This window comes from Mustela nivalis, assembly GCF_964662115.1.
Source record: "Mustela nivalis genome assembly, chromosome: 9".
NCBI lineage: Eukaryota > Metazoa > Chordata > Mammalia > Carnivora > Mustelidae > Mustela > Mustela nivalis.
The window spans coordinates 109435277-109452909 of NC_139028.1; positions in this window are offsets into that span (position 1 = coordinate 109435277).

The following is a 17633-nucleotide window of genomic DNA, read 5'->3' on the forward strand; positions in this document are numbered from 1 at the left end:
CCTCAAAATCATCAGATGTAGGCTGTGGTGAGCAGAATGTATATTTATTGACATGAAAAAAGCTATTACCAAGTTGAAGTGTGAATAGAAACAGAGCATTTAGGGAAACCAATACCATAAAATAGAGTAACCAGCTTAAACAAATGAACAAACAAAAAAATGTTTTCTATTTTTTGGCAACTGCTCTGTATTCTCTTATTTCCCCTTTATTGCTTAATTTTCGATATGAGTATTTTTCAATGAGTTTTTTTATTATTATAGTTCTCTCTTCAATTAGTCTACTAATTATAAAGTCTTTTACTAGGTGTTTACTTATACCTCTAAAAATCACAGCATGTATAATTGACTTATCAGATTCTAATAAGAATTAGAACTTTAATTTCTTCCAGGAAAGTCAATTTTAAGATGGTAGGTTTAATTCCAAATATACGAGCAAATATATTATGTGTAATATGTGACAAAAATTTTAGACTAGATTAAAAAAACCAAACCCCATTACTTACTATTTAAAACCATTACTTACTATTTAAAAGAGGCAAATCTTAATAAATACAACACAGTTTAAAGTAAAAGAATGAGAAAAGATGTATCGGGCAAACTCTAAAGCTAAGGCTTATTAATATCAGACAAAGTTAACCTTAGAGCAGAAAGTGTTATTTATCCAAAAGCGGAACATTACATAATTAAAAATTATTATTACAGTCAAAATCTCCAGGAAGATGGAACAATTTTATTTATTTATTTATTTATTTATTTAATAAGATTATGGACATTGGGGAGGGTATGTGCTTTGGTGAGTGCTGTGAAGTGTGTAAACCTGGTGATTCACAGACCTGTACCCCTGGGGATAAAAATATATGTTTATAAAAAATAAAAAATTAAAAAAAAAAAGATGGAACAATTTTAAATGTGTATATACTTTTTGTGTGTGTTGAAAGCATTTTCTTTTTTTAATTTGAATTTAGTTAGCCAATATACAGTACATCATTCGTTTCAGATATAGTATTTAGTAATTTATCAGTTGGATACAATACCCAGAGCTCATCACATCTCAGCTCATGTGCTGTCCTTAATGCAAAAAGAGAGAACCTCTAATAACAGCAAAAATTGAAAATCCACTGAATTCTAGATGGCATTTTAAATATATATAAGCAAGAAAGGATATGTATCCTGAACATACAAAGAACTCTTATAAGTATTAGCTAAAGAAGAGACAACTCAGGAGAAAATTGTTTAAGAGACTTGTCCAGGCATTTCACAAAAATAGAACACCCAAATGGTCAAAAAAGATATGAAAACATGTTTAATTTCATTAGAAATAAATAAAATGAAAATTAAAGCCATATTTCGATACCAATGGACACCCAATAGAATCAGCAAATATTCTTAAATAAAAAGAATCCCGTATACTAGGTTCACTTCTCCGAGTTTCCTTATCATTTTCAATTATTAAGGAAAAATTTCCCAAGATGGTGAGCTGCTCTTGGCTATACAAAGTCTTCAACCCGTTTCTCCTCCTGTTCTCTAATTCCTGTCATTGGCCAAGCCCAACCCACAAAGTTCACCTCTACTACTACCACTTGGTTCCAAAATGGGTTATTCTGGTATTTCCCAAAGTGCTTCAGTTGAAAACTAGTCCCTTGAGATACTCTAAAGGGTTAAAACAGGAATGGGTAGATTCTATGGATCATTAAGTTCAGAAGGGACAGAAACTTCACTATCTTCTGGAATGAAATTATGAGAAGTCCTACAAAATAGCAACACTCAAAAGTAAGGGCAAAAAAAGTATTATCTAAGAAACAACTGGGCACAGAAGGCCTCCTCAGAGCTGTTTGGAATTATCAAAGGATATAACCCAGCAAAACAAAAAGCTAATGTGAAATAATGAGTAAAACACAAAATAGCATTGAACAAATAAAGCAGTAAGAGATTAAAGACTAAGTGTTTTTTCATGTAAAATATAACAACTGGAACTCAAAATGACATGACTCCAACATGAGAAACAGGAGGAAAAGTACAGGTATCCTAATATCCTTTGCAATAATTGAGGGTATTCCTTAAAGGAAAAAAACTCTGAATACAGTTCAGAAAAATAAGAGGCTGGTCAAGCCATGACATTATGTCTACTCTTTTCCATTCCTTGAATATCGAGTTCACAAACTTACAACCTTCTATCAAAATCTTTATCCATCATTTATTATCTATTCTTTTTTTAAAATGTGTACATCTAATGTAATGTAATGTAAATCCCCCTTAGAGACAAAAATGCACTTGTCCCGCCCCACCACAGGGGGCGAATAAAGCACAGATAGACTCATCATTGGACCCAGTCTCTTTATTCTTACCTAACGGTAGATTTCATTATCTTAACACATTCCACCTATCATGAAAGGAAGAGAAAAATGAAAACCAAATGAAAATAATAGGAGGTAGGTTGTGATTTTTCCTATAGGCCCTGGAGTTTATTTGAAACACAATTCAGAAAGTAAGAGCCAACAAGTACCCCCAAATGAAAGACAGCTTCTGGATCCATTTCTCCAGAACTTAAAAAAACGTTAGCGAAACTACTCAGTGATCATCAAACCCAGCAGCCCTTTGCAGAAAAGCCTAGAGATTCATCATCAAAAAGGAGGAAGGGAATTTATAGGACTACAGAAATTTTTGGCATTTCCCACATTAGTCCTCACAAACAGACAAGTGCATGGTCAGCAAGGAACTCTTTGGAGGTTTGGGGGGAAGCAGTTGTCAGAAGGCAAGTCTGGAATTTTACTTGCTGAGCTGTAGAAAACCATAGGTGAGCCCCAAGTTGCCACTAGAGCAGAGAATAAGCAAGGTCATGTGTTAACTGGCCCATGACCCTTTAAGTCTACAATGGTTTAGAGATTCCCATCTAACTTGGCCCCAAAGAAGTCTGAAGATGGGACACTGACCAACTGTTGTAAAGGAAGCTAAAGAGTAGGGCGAGCCACATTTGGATGCATGGAATTCGTATGGACCAAGAGGATGCTGTAGGAGGTAGCTGCATTAACACTATCAAAAAATAATAATTGAAATAAATTCACATGGCAACTATTTTTCTGATTTTTTTGTTATGTTCAAGTTAGCTAACATATAGTACACGGCAATTTTGAGGATCAAATTATCTTTACAGGAAGAGAAAAGTCCACAGTACTAGTAGTCTTCAGTGTAGACTCTGGAATCAGACAGAGCTAGGTTTCCTTGCATGATCTGGGACCAATGAGCTCTCCAAGCTTCAGTTTATTCACCTGTAGAATGTAGATATGTGGCTCAGTCGTTAAGCATCTGCCTTCGGCTCAGGTCATGATCCTAGTGTCCTGGGATGGAGCCCGGCGTCAGGCTCCCTTCTCAGCAGGAGGCTTGCTTCTCCCTCTCCCACTCCCCCTGCTTCTGTTCCCTCTCTCACTGTGTCTCTCTCTGTCCAAAAAATAGATAAATAAATAAATAAAATCTTTTTTAAAAATGTAGGTAATATGTCATATGGTTATTGAGAGGATTATCTTAGGTAATACACATAAACTGTACACAGCAGTATTTCAACAGAAAGAAATATTCTGAGTAATACCAGAAAGTTCAGAGAAGCAAGACATTAACAGCAAAATGTTCATTGGATTTAGCCTGAAGGAGATCATTAGTATCCCGTGACCAGAGTCTCAACTAATTTCCTTTCTCTAGAAGCAAGCATTTAAATTTTCAGTTGTTTCATTTTGTGTTTACGTCCATATTTCTAAGCCAGTGCATTTATTTATTTTTAATATTTTGTTTATTTGAGAGAGAAAGAAAGAGAGAGCACAAGTGGGATGGGGGAGGCAGAGGAAGAGGGAGAAGCAGACTTCCTGCTGAGCGTGGAGCCCAAGGGGGCAACTGGATCTCAGGACCCTGAGATCACGACCTGAGCTAAAGTCAGATGCTTAACAGACTGAGCCACCCAGGTGCCCTTAAGACAATGTATTTAACATTATTTTTAATTTGGGGCTTTTATAAATAACTCCCTATTATTGAAGACAATGGACTCACCCCTACATCCTCCTCCCTTACTCTGGATACCCCTCCCCGTAATAACACTTTCCTCTCCCTCATTCTCCCACTAGAGTTCTATCATAATTTTTAGTTGGATCAATATATGGTGTTTTAGTCATGAATAGGTAAATTACTATGCATGTTATGTTTGTATCTTCTTTCAACCACTTCTTTTCCAGGACTTAAAACTGCCTCACATTTCATATGCTTAGCTTTTCCTACCCCTTGGCAATTATTTCCCAAGAACCCCACCATGAACACAAATCCCTCGATCTTTGCAGACTCAGAGGACAATATTTCATTTAATTTTTCTGGAGACCTTCCTTCTGGAACTCTGTATTCTGTTGTTCCACTTAGAAATGATTACCCTCTAGGCCTTCTGAGATCTTAGTTCACCCTTCTTAGTCAATTTACTTGATTTACTAATTCACTAGCTTCTCAGTCAGAACCAGGCCTTCACCGTGTCCTGTGATACATCCAACTGGAGGCACTTCCAATTCTCGAGACTTACTGACTTCTACCAATGAGGATCAGCCTTTTTCCAGACTTCTAGCTCTATCGGTCAGATTCACACTTTCTGTGGGCTGCTAAGTTACTTACTATTTATCCGTTTGCTTGCTAACATTTGGAAAAAATGTGACACCCCTTTCTCTCCTATTTTTTTTTTTTTTTGGATTTGTAGGTTAATAAGTTTCTTCCTACCTCTTACTGTTATTTTTGTTAGGTTTCATGAAGCAACAGAATCAGATTAGTTTAATCCACCAAGATTAGCCATCAGTTAAAAATGATGTGTTTTCTTACCAGTCTATTATACCTTTGAAGATGGGAAAGTGTCTTATTCATTTTTCTGATTTTACTTAATGGTATCTGATACCACACAGGGACATTTCTATTGAATGTTATTGGGTCAAAGGAGGGAGTGGCTGTAGGTGATGCCTTAGAAGGGAATTGAGATAGGAGGAAATTAAATTCCAACTTCAGCGAAAGACAAAGGAAAAGACTGAGACATCTGGTATTAAAGATTAGAGCAGAGGAAAAATGTGAGGATAAATATATTAGAAACTGGGGGTCATATAAAGTTGAGGTGATTTATTTAAGAATTGTTCTTCATTATGTTGAATCTAGGAAGGATATTGCTTTGCTTTAATAAAGCAAAATTTTTTTTAAAAAAGGGTGTTTTTCTAGTGTTTGTAGAGTTCCAAATTGGAAGCACAAAATACATATTTTTCCGTGTGGGCTTCCTCTACGATTGTGAACAAAATGATTCTGCAAATAGTAAATACACAGGAAAGAAAAGTATTATTCTTAAGAAATCACTCTGAAAATGCTTACTATGTAACCTCAGTCACTTGTGCCTGTATGAGTCTAATACGTTACTCTTAGAGACCCATACACACACAAAGTCTGTTCCGCGACAGCATGAACATGTTTCTGCCCCAGCATGAAAACAGGCACACATGTTATAGTCTTCCTTTTTTTTTTTTTTAAGATTTTATTTATTTATTTGACAGACAGAGATCATAAGTAGGCAGAGAGGTGGGCAGAGAGAGAGGAGGAAGCAGGCTCTCCAGGAGCAGAGAGTCCAATACGGGGCCCAATCCCAGGACCCGGGGATCATGACGTGAGCCAAAGGCAGAGGCTTTAACCTACTGAGCCACCCAGGCGCCCCTAGTCTTCCATTCTTTACCATTGTCAGCTCCCTCAACTCTGCTCATTTACTGCTCTGCAATCATTTTGCCAACTAAGTAAATTGGGTTTTTCGCTGAACTTCTTAGAAAATGTTTTTCAGACAAAAGCACTGCTTCTTATTTTTTTTTTTTTTTCTAAAGGTGAATTCTAAAGGCCTACAATTTCAGGGACATCTAATCTCACTTGTTTTGAACACCGAGTTTCCCAGCAAATAATAAACACCAACAATCTGTGGTAAGTAATTCCCCCAACACTTCGGTTTTATCAGGAGTTATAAAGACATATTTTTGGTACACTGGATTTTATCTTGTAACCTTGGAGCAGGAAGTATAAATTCCACAAAGAGCTAAATATGAGATCTAAGCATTTCTCCAAATCCAACTTCACTGGCTTGATAGGACATTTCTCACAGTGTCATTTCCTCTAAATTCTGAACCTGGAATGATCAATTATCTCAGGTTTCCTCTAATATATTCACTAATCCAAGTAAATGCTCTTCTCCAGCAGTCATTCACTTATTTATTTAATAAATAAAATAGCAGATGACTTAAAACTATATACAAACTTTTTTTCCCCTTTAAGCCAAGGGGACTGGGGCTGGGGGCTGAATGAACCATTGCAGTAACAGAGAAGTGGCCTCTGGAGGTACCTGAATCCAGGACTGGCTGCTGTGAATTAAGGGCCTATTCTGAGCAGAGTGCTAGACAAGATGCTTTATACATATCTCCTTTAATTCTCACAACAACTCTACAAGGAAGGTATCATTAGCACCAAGTTACAGCTGAGGCTCAGAGAAGCTGAGACACAAAGCTAGGATCACACAGCAAAGAAGGGCTAAGTCCAGATTTGAAACTAGAGAGATGGGTCTTTGAAGAGCCCCCATGCTTCATCTGTAGGGACCTCTGCTTCTATGCCGAGCTTACAGGGTAAGCCCCAAGAGTTCTTCAGAGCCCCAGCATGCAGGAATCTATCTATCCACCCTCCTGGGCTCTGGTGTCTGTGGTAAAGTGAGACGAAGGATGTGAAAGTATTTAGTACACTGTCAAGTGCTATAGAAATGCAGTTGATTACAACTTGTTCTCTACCCCACCCCAGGACAAGAGCTTTCCCAGTGAATTATGAGGTTGTATGTTTAATACTTCCTTTTTTGAGACATAGTTGACATACCACATTATATCAGTTCCAAGTGTACAGCAGAATGATCTAACACCTGTATATATTGCAAAATGATCACCACGATGTCTGGTTAAGTCCACCACCACACCTAGTCACAAATATTTTTTTTTCTTATGATGGGAACTTTTTTTTTTTTAAAGATTTTATTTATTTATTTGACAGACAGAGATCACAAGCAGGCAGAGAGGCAAGTAGAGAGAGAGGAGGAAGCAGGCTCCCTGCTGAGCAGAGAGCCCAATGTGGGGCTCTATCCCAGGACCCTGGGATCATGACCTGAGCCGAAGGCAGAGGCTTTAACCCACTGAGCCACCCAGGTGCCCCTTATGATGGGAACTTTTAAGATCCGTTCTGTATAGAGACGTTTTGATGGGCCCATGAAGCCTGATTCAGTAAGATTTGAGATCTGGCTATGAATTTTAGGAAAAGGGCATGAAAACCCTGCAGGCAGGAGCAAAGAGGAAACAGAGATGACCAGTGGTAACAAGGGAAAACCAGCAAAGCGCCCGCTGGACTCTGTCCCAGAGCTTGTTGCTGTGAAGACTGAGGAGCAGCAGTGCCAAAGATGAGAAGCTACAGGACTTCCCAGGGAGGTGGCCCAGATTTTCATTTCTGCTCAGCTGCTGAGCTCAACGCAATGCCAGTGAGATTTTTTCTTCATCCTCCAAGAGAGGAACCAAAAGAGACCTATTCTAATGACCAGCTGACCTGAGCCCCCGTGGTTCCACATCAGGTTAGCTGCCACCATGGCTTCTCACTCTCCCTATCTAACTGCCTCTTTGTCAGTGTGGACCCGCTGATCTGAACACCTCCTCCCCCACCAGCAATGCCATCTTCCATGTGTATCTCATGCTTGTTCTTTCTGCAGACCTGACCACCTTGATCCATAAAGCCCAGGCCTTGGTCCATGCTGGGGCCACTGAACAGGCTCTTCACCCCTCACCTGAGCTGTGTGCAAGCAGCGGCACAAAGAGGCAGGACTCCATGCTGCATGGTCAGCATCTGCCCCCGTCACAGTGTGTCCTGTCCCCAAGAACAGATGGTGCCTGGTATAGGCCAGAAGCACCAGGGCAATTTTCTCTGGTCTTTACCCTGAGAATCTGGTGGGGCTCCTGGAGGTAAAGGTCATGAAAGTGCGCCCCCTTCCTCCACTCTAAGTGAGCTGCAGCCTTCATCCTCTTAGAAGGTGACTCTAGGTATCAAAGCTACATTAAACATCAGGGAGAGCCATGGAGACCCCAGCAGACCCAGAAAGCTGCTCAATCCAAAACTGGATGTAACCTCACTGTCACCTCTTTTTTTCTCCCTGGAGGAGAAGGAAAGGAGTGAGCAGATACTTTGTCTTCTCACCCACCTATACTTTGAGTTTTCACATTTACTATGCCTGTGAGCCAAAGCCAAGTTTCATTTCATCGTTTCTTCCAGAATTGGGTGGGGGGGGGAGGCGTCCCATGTGGCATGAAGGAGAGATCCCAGGGCAGCAGACACGAGCACTAGATGTAATCTGACCACTCACCAACTGTGCCTCAAGGAAAACCTCAAATCTCCAGTAAATTTGGAATCAGAAAGCAAAGTGTGTGCGGTTGTTTGGAGGATTAAGAGCAAAGCGTTCCTTCCCCCATGTTCTCCCTGCATGGGCACAGCATCTGCTGGAACTACTTCCTTCATGGCTAGCCAGCAAAGCAGCTCCTTGACCGACTCCTGCTCTTGTTGGACTCAAGGAAGGAACGCTTTCTTCTTTTCGTGCCTTTAGACCTAGAAGGGGTGCAGCCTCCTGCCGGTTCTCATCTCTGCTTCCTTCCATCCCTTCTTAGGCCTTTGTTAAAGTCCCTTCAAATGAATCCTGTTTCCCGGGGAGGTCCTGGCTGGTAACTGGGGCTTCAACAAGACTGAACATGATGGGGTGAAGGACAGGGAAGTGCCTACCCCACTCCTGGGAGTTTGTTTTGAGGCGCAGTGATGCCCCCTCACAGTGATGTGAACCACCATCCTCTGTCCTGGGCATGGCCTCCTCACGGTTCTCCCCGCTTCTGCTCTTGCCCGCCTGTGGTCTGTTTTCCACACAGCATGGTGGCAGAGTGATCCAGAGAAAACACGAGTCAGATCCATTCTCTCCTTTGCTCAGAATCCCCCAACGCGTCCCACCTCACTCAGAATAAAAGCTCAAGTCCGCGGCGTGGTCTCAAGCCCTTTTGTGATCCAGTTCCCAGGCAGGGCAGACCGCATTGCCTGGTCCTCTCCCACCTCCGACCCTCCGTGTCACACACATGCCTCCTCAGAAGCACCGGGCTCTTACTCGCCTGAAGAACTTTGTTCTTTCCATTTCCTCTGCCCTAAGAATTGCTGGTGAGCCCTAGGGATCTGTAGTATCCAATTGCTCGATTCCACTCACCACGTTCAACATTTTTAGTCAGAAAAATAATAGTACTTATGTATTATGTTCGATTAAATTGTATCCACCTCAATTCCTCCTGAAAAAAAAAATCTTTTATTAGCCAAACCATATTGAATAGAGAGTGAGAACCCTAAGGGGTACACAGGGACCCAAGGTGGTTATTTAAGCTGGCCTAGGATGGGGTGTAATTTAAAATTCTTGTGGGGGAGACAGGGCTGGAGAAGTGTTAGAACAAACCAGTGAAGCTCTGCCCTGTGTGACACAGTGAGAGAATTAAAACCAAACCAAAATCTCTAATAGTGGTAAATGGCCCAGTCGTGACGGACCTGGGTATTACAGAAATATTCAAAGTCCTGGTTTCATTTCACCTTTTTAATGTTCCTCTCAGCTCTCCCACTGATCCACTCTATGGCATCGAGCATCTGTTCTCATCTGTCGGCTTCACTGGAAACGACCAGGTTGGCTTGTTCCCCCCCAGAGACATGCCTAGCCCCAGAGATCATGAGTTATTCCAATGTCCGCCCTTGACTTATTTCCATGATATGTGTTCCAGATCCTCAAGTCCTGGTATGCAGGAGCCTCCAGGTCAGGGTCAGGCTGTTATCTGCTCCAGAGGCCAGTGGCCACCACCAGGAACGGAAGGAAGACAGACGTTGGTGGCGCCACCGGGCCACTCATCCTGGAGTCTTCCCCAACCCTCACCTTCTACAGCAAGGTCCCCTTTCCACCAAACAGAAAACAGGACGTGACAATGGCTCAGGGGTCCCGCCCACAACCTAAACCATACAGAATAGGAGACCAGGTGAGATTTTCATCTTGGTCTCTCCCTCTACCTTAATCCATGCCCTCCTCCATCTGACAGGTGCTCAGACTTCCCAGACTGTGAAGATGGAGAAAAGAGGAGGCGAGAGCACATAACAATTACACCAAGTCTGAATGATGGCTTTCAAGTTACCCACAGTGCAGGGGATGAGATGGGACCGAGGGACAAAAGCACTCTTTGAAAGGAGCGCGTTATCACTCCACCGGTCAGCGTCATTAACACCCATCTCAAGATTCAACTTTGTGCTGCGTTTTTTGTCTTCAATCTCAATTACAAACATCTTACTATAGAACAGTGTCTCCTCTTAGCAAATGAGAAAACAGAGGCTCAGATGAATTAGTTTATCCACTATCCCCACAGGTAATATGGGATAGAAATGGGCTCCAACCAGATCTCGCACAGGTACCACAGCTGTAGGTCTGCCTTCCCAGAGAGCCCCTGGAAGCCTCCCCAAGACCCTGGGGCTAATATGGGCCTGCCAAGCACCTTTCCTTGCCCTCTGTCTCCCTCTTGTGGCTCCATTAAGTATGTCAACTCAATGTTAAAGAAAGGAGTCAAGTTATTCAGGAGGAGAGTTGGGGAAACTGGTTGTAAATCCATTACCTTCATGATACAAGTCACTTTCTTTCTCCGGGTCACAGTTTCCTCCTATTTCAGCGTAGGGAGATCTCCAAGTCTCTTCTAGCTCTGATTTCTGTATTTCTAAGATGCACATTGGCTTCTCAGGTTGAGCCCACTCCTCACCTTTACTCTGTAAGAACTGTGTGTGTGTGTGTGTGTGTGTGTGTGTGTGTATGTGTGTTTCATTTAAGCAACTCCTCAGGGAGGGTCTCCATGACATTAGCAGTGCTCTAGGACAAAAGAAGGAACTGGAGTGTGCAGGGTTCTGAATTCACCCAGTTTATCACACAATGGGGCAGGCAACCCAGGGCCATTCAGGGCACGGCCTAACCTCAGGGAACTTGGTCAAAACGGCTGGTAAATGCAAGATTCTGGATGAGAACCCAGGTTTTCTGGCTCCAAGCTCAAGTTTCTTCCTTCCATGCATCTCTGTGCTAGACTGAATAAACTTGGTAATGATGAGGTCGCAGACAGGAAGAGGGCCCCCAAAGAACCACAAGGGCGCGGTAAAACAGATCGCCTGTGTGTCAGAGCAGGTTCACCGTAGTTGAAAACACAAGCATTTATGTGAATTCCTTCTTGGTGTCATTCAATGCGTTAAACACTCCCTAGAGGTGAGTCATATCCACTGTTCTGCCACATATGCAAAGTTGACTTAACAGTCACTAAATTGCCGAGTTCTTTAAGGGCTGATGCATGTCATAAGAAGGTGCTTGGCAAGTGGCAATAAAGATGAGTGTTTTCCTAAGCTTAGAGAAAAGCTACCCAAAGGAAACGGATTAGGAAGTCCCATGTGTAGGAAGAAAACAAACAAACAAACAGACAGACAGAATTCAGGACAGCAGAATTGGGTGCAGCGGCCTGGCATATAGGAATAGGCTAAGCCCATAGCAGAAGTTTCGTGAGGGGATATTCAGGGATGGAGGGTGATGAGGAGAGGCAGGGAGATGACAACAATCAGCGCTACAGGGCAGGGACTAGCAGAGTGGTGTGTCTTTGTATTTCTGGACTTCTTAAGATGGTGCGGTGTTTTCCACACGTGTTTGTAATCAATGAAGAACAGCTATGCCTAATGCCAGTGTTTGAGGTTTCCCCGGATGCTGCATCCTAATTCATCCCCCAAAGTAGGAATTCCTTTTCCTTTCAATGGAGAAAGAGTGAAAAGTGCATCCTGGCTTATGTTCCTGAAACAACCAGCCACAGGAAGATCTATAACTTTAAGCTTGGATACGGTTCTCTATCAGGTTATAGGGTTTTCTTTGTTTGGCAGCTGGGCTGGATTCTGAGAACTGGACCAGTTTTCTTGAGGCCTAGCTATATTTTTTCCCATGGTTTGAAAGTAATTTATTGAGTACTTTCAATAGACATTTACTAACATTTTTTATATACGATTTTTGTATAGAGACAGGGCTGCTGTCTGATATTTCTTTCTTTTTTTAAAGATTTTATTTATTTGATAGAGAGCAACTCAGCAAGAGAGGGAACACAAGCAGGGGCAGTGGGAGAGGGAGAAGCAGGCTCCTGGCCAAGCAGGGAGCCTGATGTGAGGCTCGAACCCAGGATCCTGGGATCATGACCTGGGCCAAATGTAGACAGTAAACGACTAAGCCATCCAGGCGCCTCTATTGGGGATTTCTACTCTATCTTACCATTCAGTTCACTTCAGCACCAGCAACACACAATTTGCACAATTTGTATATTTTTTTAAAGATTTTATTTATTTATTTGACACAGAGAGAGAGAGAGATCACAAGTAGACAGAGAGGCAGGCAGAGGGAGAGGGGGAAGCAGGCTCCCTGCTGAGCAGACAGCCTAACTTGAGGCTCTATCCTACCACCCTGAGACCATGACCTGAGCTGAAGGTAGAGGCTTAACCAACTGAGCCACCCAGGTGCCCCACAATTTGTATCTTTTAACATGTATTCTACTTTAATTTCTTTTTTTTTTAAGATTTTATTTATTTATTTGACAGAGAGAAATCACAAGTAGATGGAGAGGCAGGCAGAGAGAGAGAGAGGGAAGCAGGGACTCGATCCCAGGACTCTGAGATCATGACCTGAGCCGAAGGCAGCGGCTTAACCCACTGAGCCACCCAGGCGCCCCATCTACTTTAATTTCTGATAATACAATCCTTCCTGCCGCTTTTCTCTTTCTGAAGTGCTTCTGGCTAGATAAATTTATTCCAGATGAACTTCAAATCTTTGTCAAGTTCTACAAGAAACATTTTTTTGGAAGTATATTACATTTGAATTAAATTTTGGGATAACTGACATCCAGAAATATGTTAATGTAACCAAGGCTTGTTTGATGTCCTGTAATAAAAAATGTGTATCTTTCCTCATATAAATTCTTCATGCTTTCAGTGAATTCCTGATTACTTTACACTTTTGTTGAATGTGGACAAAATATATTCACTTCATACTTTAAATCTGGTTATTGAAGTTTTGAGAAGCTATAAATTTTCATTGGGCTTGAATCTTTTTATTTGGTAACAAATGTTTGTATTATATATTTCCTCTTTTATTACAACATGATTAGTGAGTGTGATGATCTGTTTGTTTCTGTAATTTAATGAGGTTTTCTTTGGGATGAATTTATGGTGAATTTTCATCAACGTACCAAATGAGCTTAAAAGGCATGTTTCTTTTATATCGGTTTATTCAAGCATTTTATGACTCAAATAATGTTTTTTGCTTGTATTTCTCAAAACTTGCAGGTTAAAAACTCTCATGACTATTGTGTTTTTGTTAGTTTCTCCTATCTCTAGGAAAATCTTTAAATTATTTTTTATTATTATTATTTTTTAAGGCTTTTAATAAAATTTTTTATTTTTTATAAACATATATTTTTATCCCCAGGGGTACAGGTCTGTGAATCACCAGGTTTACACACTTCACAGCACTCACCAAAGCACATACCCTCCCCAATGTCCATAATCCCACCCCCTTCTCCCAAACCCCCTCCCCCCAGCAACCCTCAGTTTGTTTTGTGAGATTAAGAGTCACTTATGGTTTTGTATATTATGTGACTTGGTCATAAGGACTTTTTGTTGCCTAATATTAATATGGCATCCTTTGACCTTCTATGTTGCATTTTGTGACCTATCTTTGCCTCTCCTTACCCATGTTAGCGCTACTGTACTAGGGACCTCTGGAAATACAAATGTGACTTTATCACCACACTGCTTAAATCCTATGGCTGCTTATCACCCCTGGGACTAATCTCGGGTGCCTCCAGGAGGCATTCAATGCTCTGGGCATCCAAGACCTTGCACCCCTCCCAGCTGGGTCTCTCACTGCTAACTCTGTGACAGAATCACAACATTGCTTCTTTTTTCAGCATCCTGACCTTTGGCTACAATGGTCTGCCCACCTAGAAACCATACCTCCACAAGCATCTGCTCTTCTTTGAAATTGCCATCTACATGTCACCCAGAAAAGCCTGTTCTTCCCCTTGTTAACCGGCTTCTCTCACCAGTGTGCTCCCACAATGCTTTTTGTACAATGCTTAAGGACAAGGACAGTATCTTACTCATCACGTATCTCATTCATCATTCATCACTAGTCTCCAGTGCAGCCGGCGTGTGGCTGGCACCTCACAGATACCGGCTGCGTAAGATGATTAATTGTGAACAGCAGCTCACGTAGAACAGTAACCCAGGGCGGTGGTAGCACAGGAGGGCAAACATGTATGATTCTGCTCACACAGACTGCCGCTGGCACCGGGGACTCCCACAATTAATATTTGCTGGATGAATGTTGAACGGATGGACAATGGTGTGACCACCTGTGTGAAGAAGGGAAGACGAGCTTCCACAGACCTGTTTTCAGAAAGGTCTGCACTCATGGAACAGAATGCCGTCACATTGAGACAGTAAAGAAGTGACGGGAGGATGATCTGAATTCGGAGCAAGAGCAAAGCAAGGCAAGGTAGCAATCGCAGGCAGTGTGCCTATTTGGTATCAGTACTAGACATCCTCTTAACATATTTCTTTTGCACAATCAAGTGCAAATTAATAAATAACAATTATATGTCACAGCCTGTAATGGATTCCTCAGCTTAATATCAATTTTCTACAGCCTAGAAAAACTTACCACCTGAAGTCCCGATAGGGGAAGCCAAAATTCCTGGTGGGAAGGAAGCCCGTTTTTCCCTTGGTTGTACTGGAGAAGAAAACATTGTTTCTTTCCAGCTCCTTTTCCCATGTCTTTCCTCAAGAACAGCTTGGTTTCCTCTTCTTATTTTCTATCCTTCATTTCTAGGGCCCAGAGTAAATAATTTAGACAATTTATCAACCTGAATTACAATCTGAATTGGAGAGACGGTGGTTTTTGTGACAGTAAACAAATCACTTTTGTGTTCCTAAAAGCAAAGAAACTACATTAGTTATAGTTAAAAAAAAAAAAAAAAGAAGAAGAAGAAGAAGAAAAGGAAAGCTTCATATACACGTATGAGGCAGAATAATTAGATTAAAATATTCCAGATCCAATGGGATACTGGTGTCTCCCATGTTACAAACGTTTGCATTACACCACTTGGCTTTTGTGAAAGACCTCCATGAGTGCCCGTTCGCACTAAGAGAAATTCAGAGAGGGTTTTGGCTTTTGCAGAGGGCTGTGTCTCTTCCCCTTCGTGAGGTCTTTGTTTCATTGGCTACAGGAGGACCTCGCAGCCCGTTTTCCTTGTGCCACACACCAATAACTGAAGGAAGCAAAAAGTGATATTCTGTGCTCCTAACTGATTGCACCCTAGACATTAGGATTTTATACCAAGGGTTCTTCTTAAACATTGGTTTTGGCCTGAGCTTCAAGCCAGACTACTGAGAATCATCCCGATTGGACCGTGCTGGGTCCCATGCCCTGGCTGAACCAATCACTGCGGTGGGCGGGACCAAGGGCGCTGATTGACAGCCTGGAACCAGAGCACGCAGGAGAGGGGGTGGAGTCAGTTCCTCAAAACCACAGCGACCTCCAGGCACAATCATGGGCTCTCGGGAAGCCCACGGTGGGGAATGGATTTGAGGGGCTGTATGAGGCCCCATTTTCATGCTGCCGCATTTTCTGCTCTAATGCACTCTGAGATGCTTCCCTTAGCTTCTCTATAGAGGTCTTTTAGCAGCATTCCAACGTTCCCAGGTCCACATTCACAGTATTTAGAAAACGAGAGCGGAACGAACCTTCTGAGCAGTTATCCCGCGAAAAGCTATGTTTCTAGAGCCCGGCAGTTAACCTAGACCCACGCCACTGTTTCCCCGCGCCACCGTGGTAGCTCGGAAGTGTCCGAAGGAAGGAGCTGGGTGGAGGAAAAGCAGCTTCGGCTTCCGTCCTCAAGGATGCCAGTCAATTCCAGACGATGGATGAATTTAAAATAACTTAAAATCGAATTTGGGCACCTTTTAATGCTGTCTGCACCGGGTGGGGGGAGGCTGCTTTCTCTTTCAGAGGGTGGGCTTTGAGAAACTGTGGTACTTTAATAGTTAGATTTCTCTAGAGAAACAGACCCAGTAGGAGGGGGAAGAAGAGGAGGAGGGGGAGGGCAGGGAGAGGGGGAGGAGGAGGGGGAGGGGAAGCAGGTAGGGGAGGAGAGGGAGAGAGGAGAAGCAGTTGGCTCACGTGGTTATGGAGGCAGCGAAGTCTCGCAGTCCTGCCTGCAAGCTGGAGAAGCCAGCTGGGAAAGCAGGTGGTGTAATTCAGTCGGAATCCAAAGGCCTGAGAATATTAACCAAGCAATAGAATTCTTCTCAAAAATCTGAAAGTAGTTTAAAGACAATTCTCAGGAAAACATACCAAGCTTCCAATTCCCAGCAGTTACACACAACCATGCCTTCCTTTCCCTCCTCACCCCACGCTGAGGCGCCACAAATGTTTTTGCAAACGCAGGAGGCCAAGACCCCTGTCTCAGACTCAAGCAGTGACTAGGAGGTGACATTCTATGGTGACCACCAGGGTGAGCGCTAATGGCAGAGTTGCAGCTGCCTTGAAAGATTTATTTTTATTTTCAAAGGCTGAAGCAAAGGAAACCCCCTTCCTCATGCCCTGGCAGAAAACAGAAACTGCCCACCTACATTTGTTTCAGTGGGAGCCTCAGCATAGAGGCTGCCAGGGGGGTGGGTCCTCTCCTGGAGCTGAGGGCCACTGACCCAGGCACTGCCGTGAGTCCCTTTGCTAAGGGTCTGCCCCCAGAGCTCATTCAGGGTCGGGGTGGGCTCAGAGAGCACACAGAGTGCACATCTAACCCTGCAGATCAGGTGCCTGAGAACCTTTCCTCTAGAAGCCTCTCTACTTACTTCCTCAAACAAAAAAATATGGCCTTGAGTGAGCACCTTCACTCCTCAGTGTTCTCCTCTCTCTGGGCAACAGGAAGAGTGGAACACAGGATACTAGCCTTGTGGACTCACAGGGTAAGAAATAATGATCCAACATTTAGAACAGTGCCTGACACCGTCCCTTCCTCAGTATTCATGGGTTTCCTTCTCTTCCTTTCTTTCCTGGCTTTGGCTTCTTAGACAGTAAAGCTAGTCCACCCATGCACAGCCTGTCTCCAGAGAGTCCGACCTCCGCTGTCCCCACTTCCCGCCACACACTTATCCCGAGACCCACTCAAGTGACTCTCCAGTACCATTCCTGTTGGCCCAGACAAAAAAGAAAAGCAATGTGTGGTGGAAAATTTGTATCAAATTCTTTACATATTGGATAGGGCCAAATGGTCCATCTGCTTTCTGAAGTCGTGTGTACACAGGTGCACCTGCACACGTGCCCAGGGCCACCACTTGTGAGTGTGCAGGTGGAACACAAAACTGAGAAGCTCTTCACTTTTGGAACCACCATGGATTTATGTGCTTCTTACAGCTTCCCAGTGAATAGGGAAAGGGTTAAGGTACAGACAGTGGGGGAG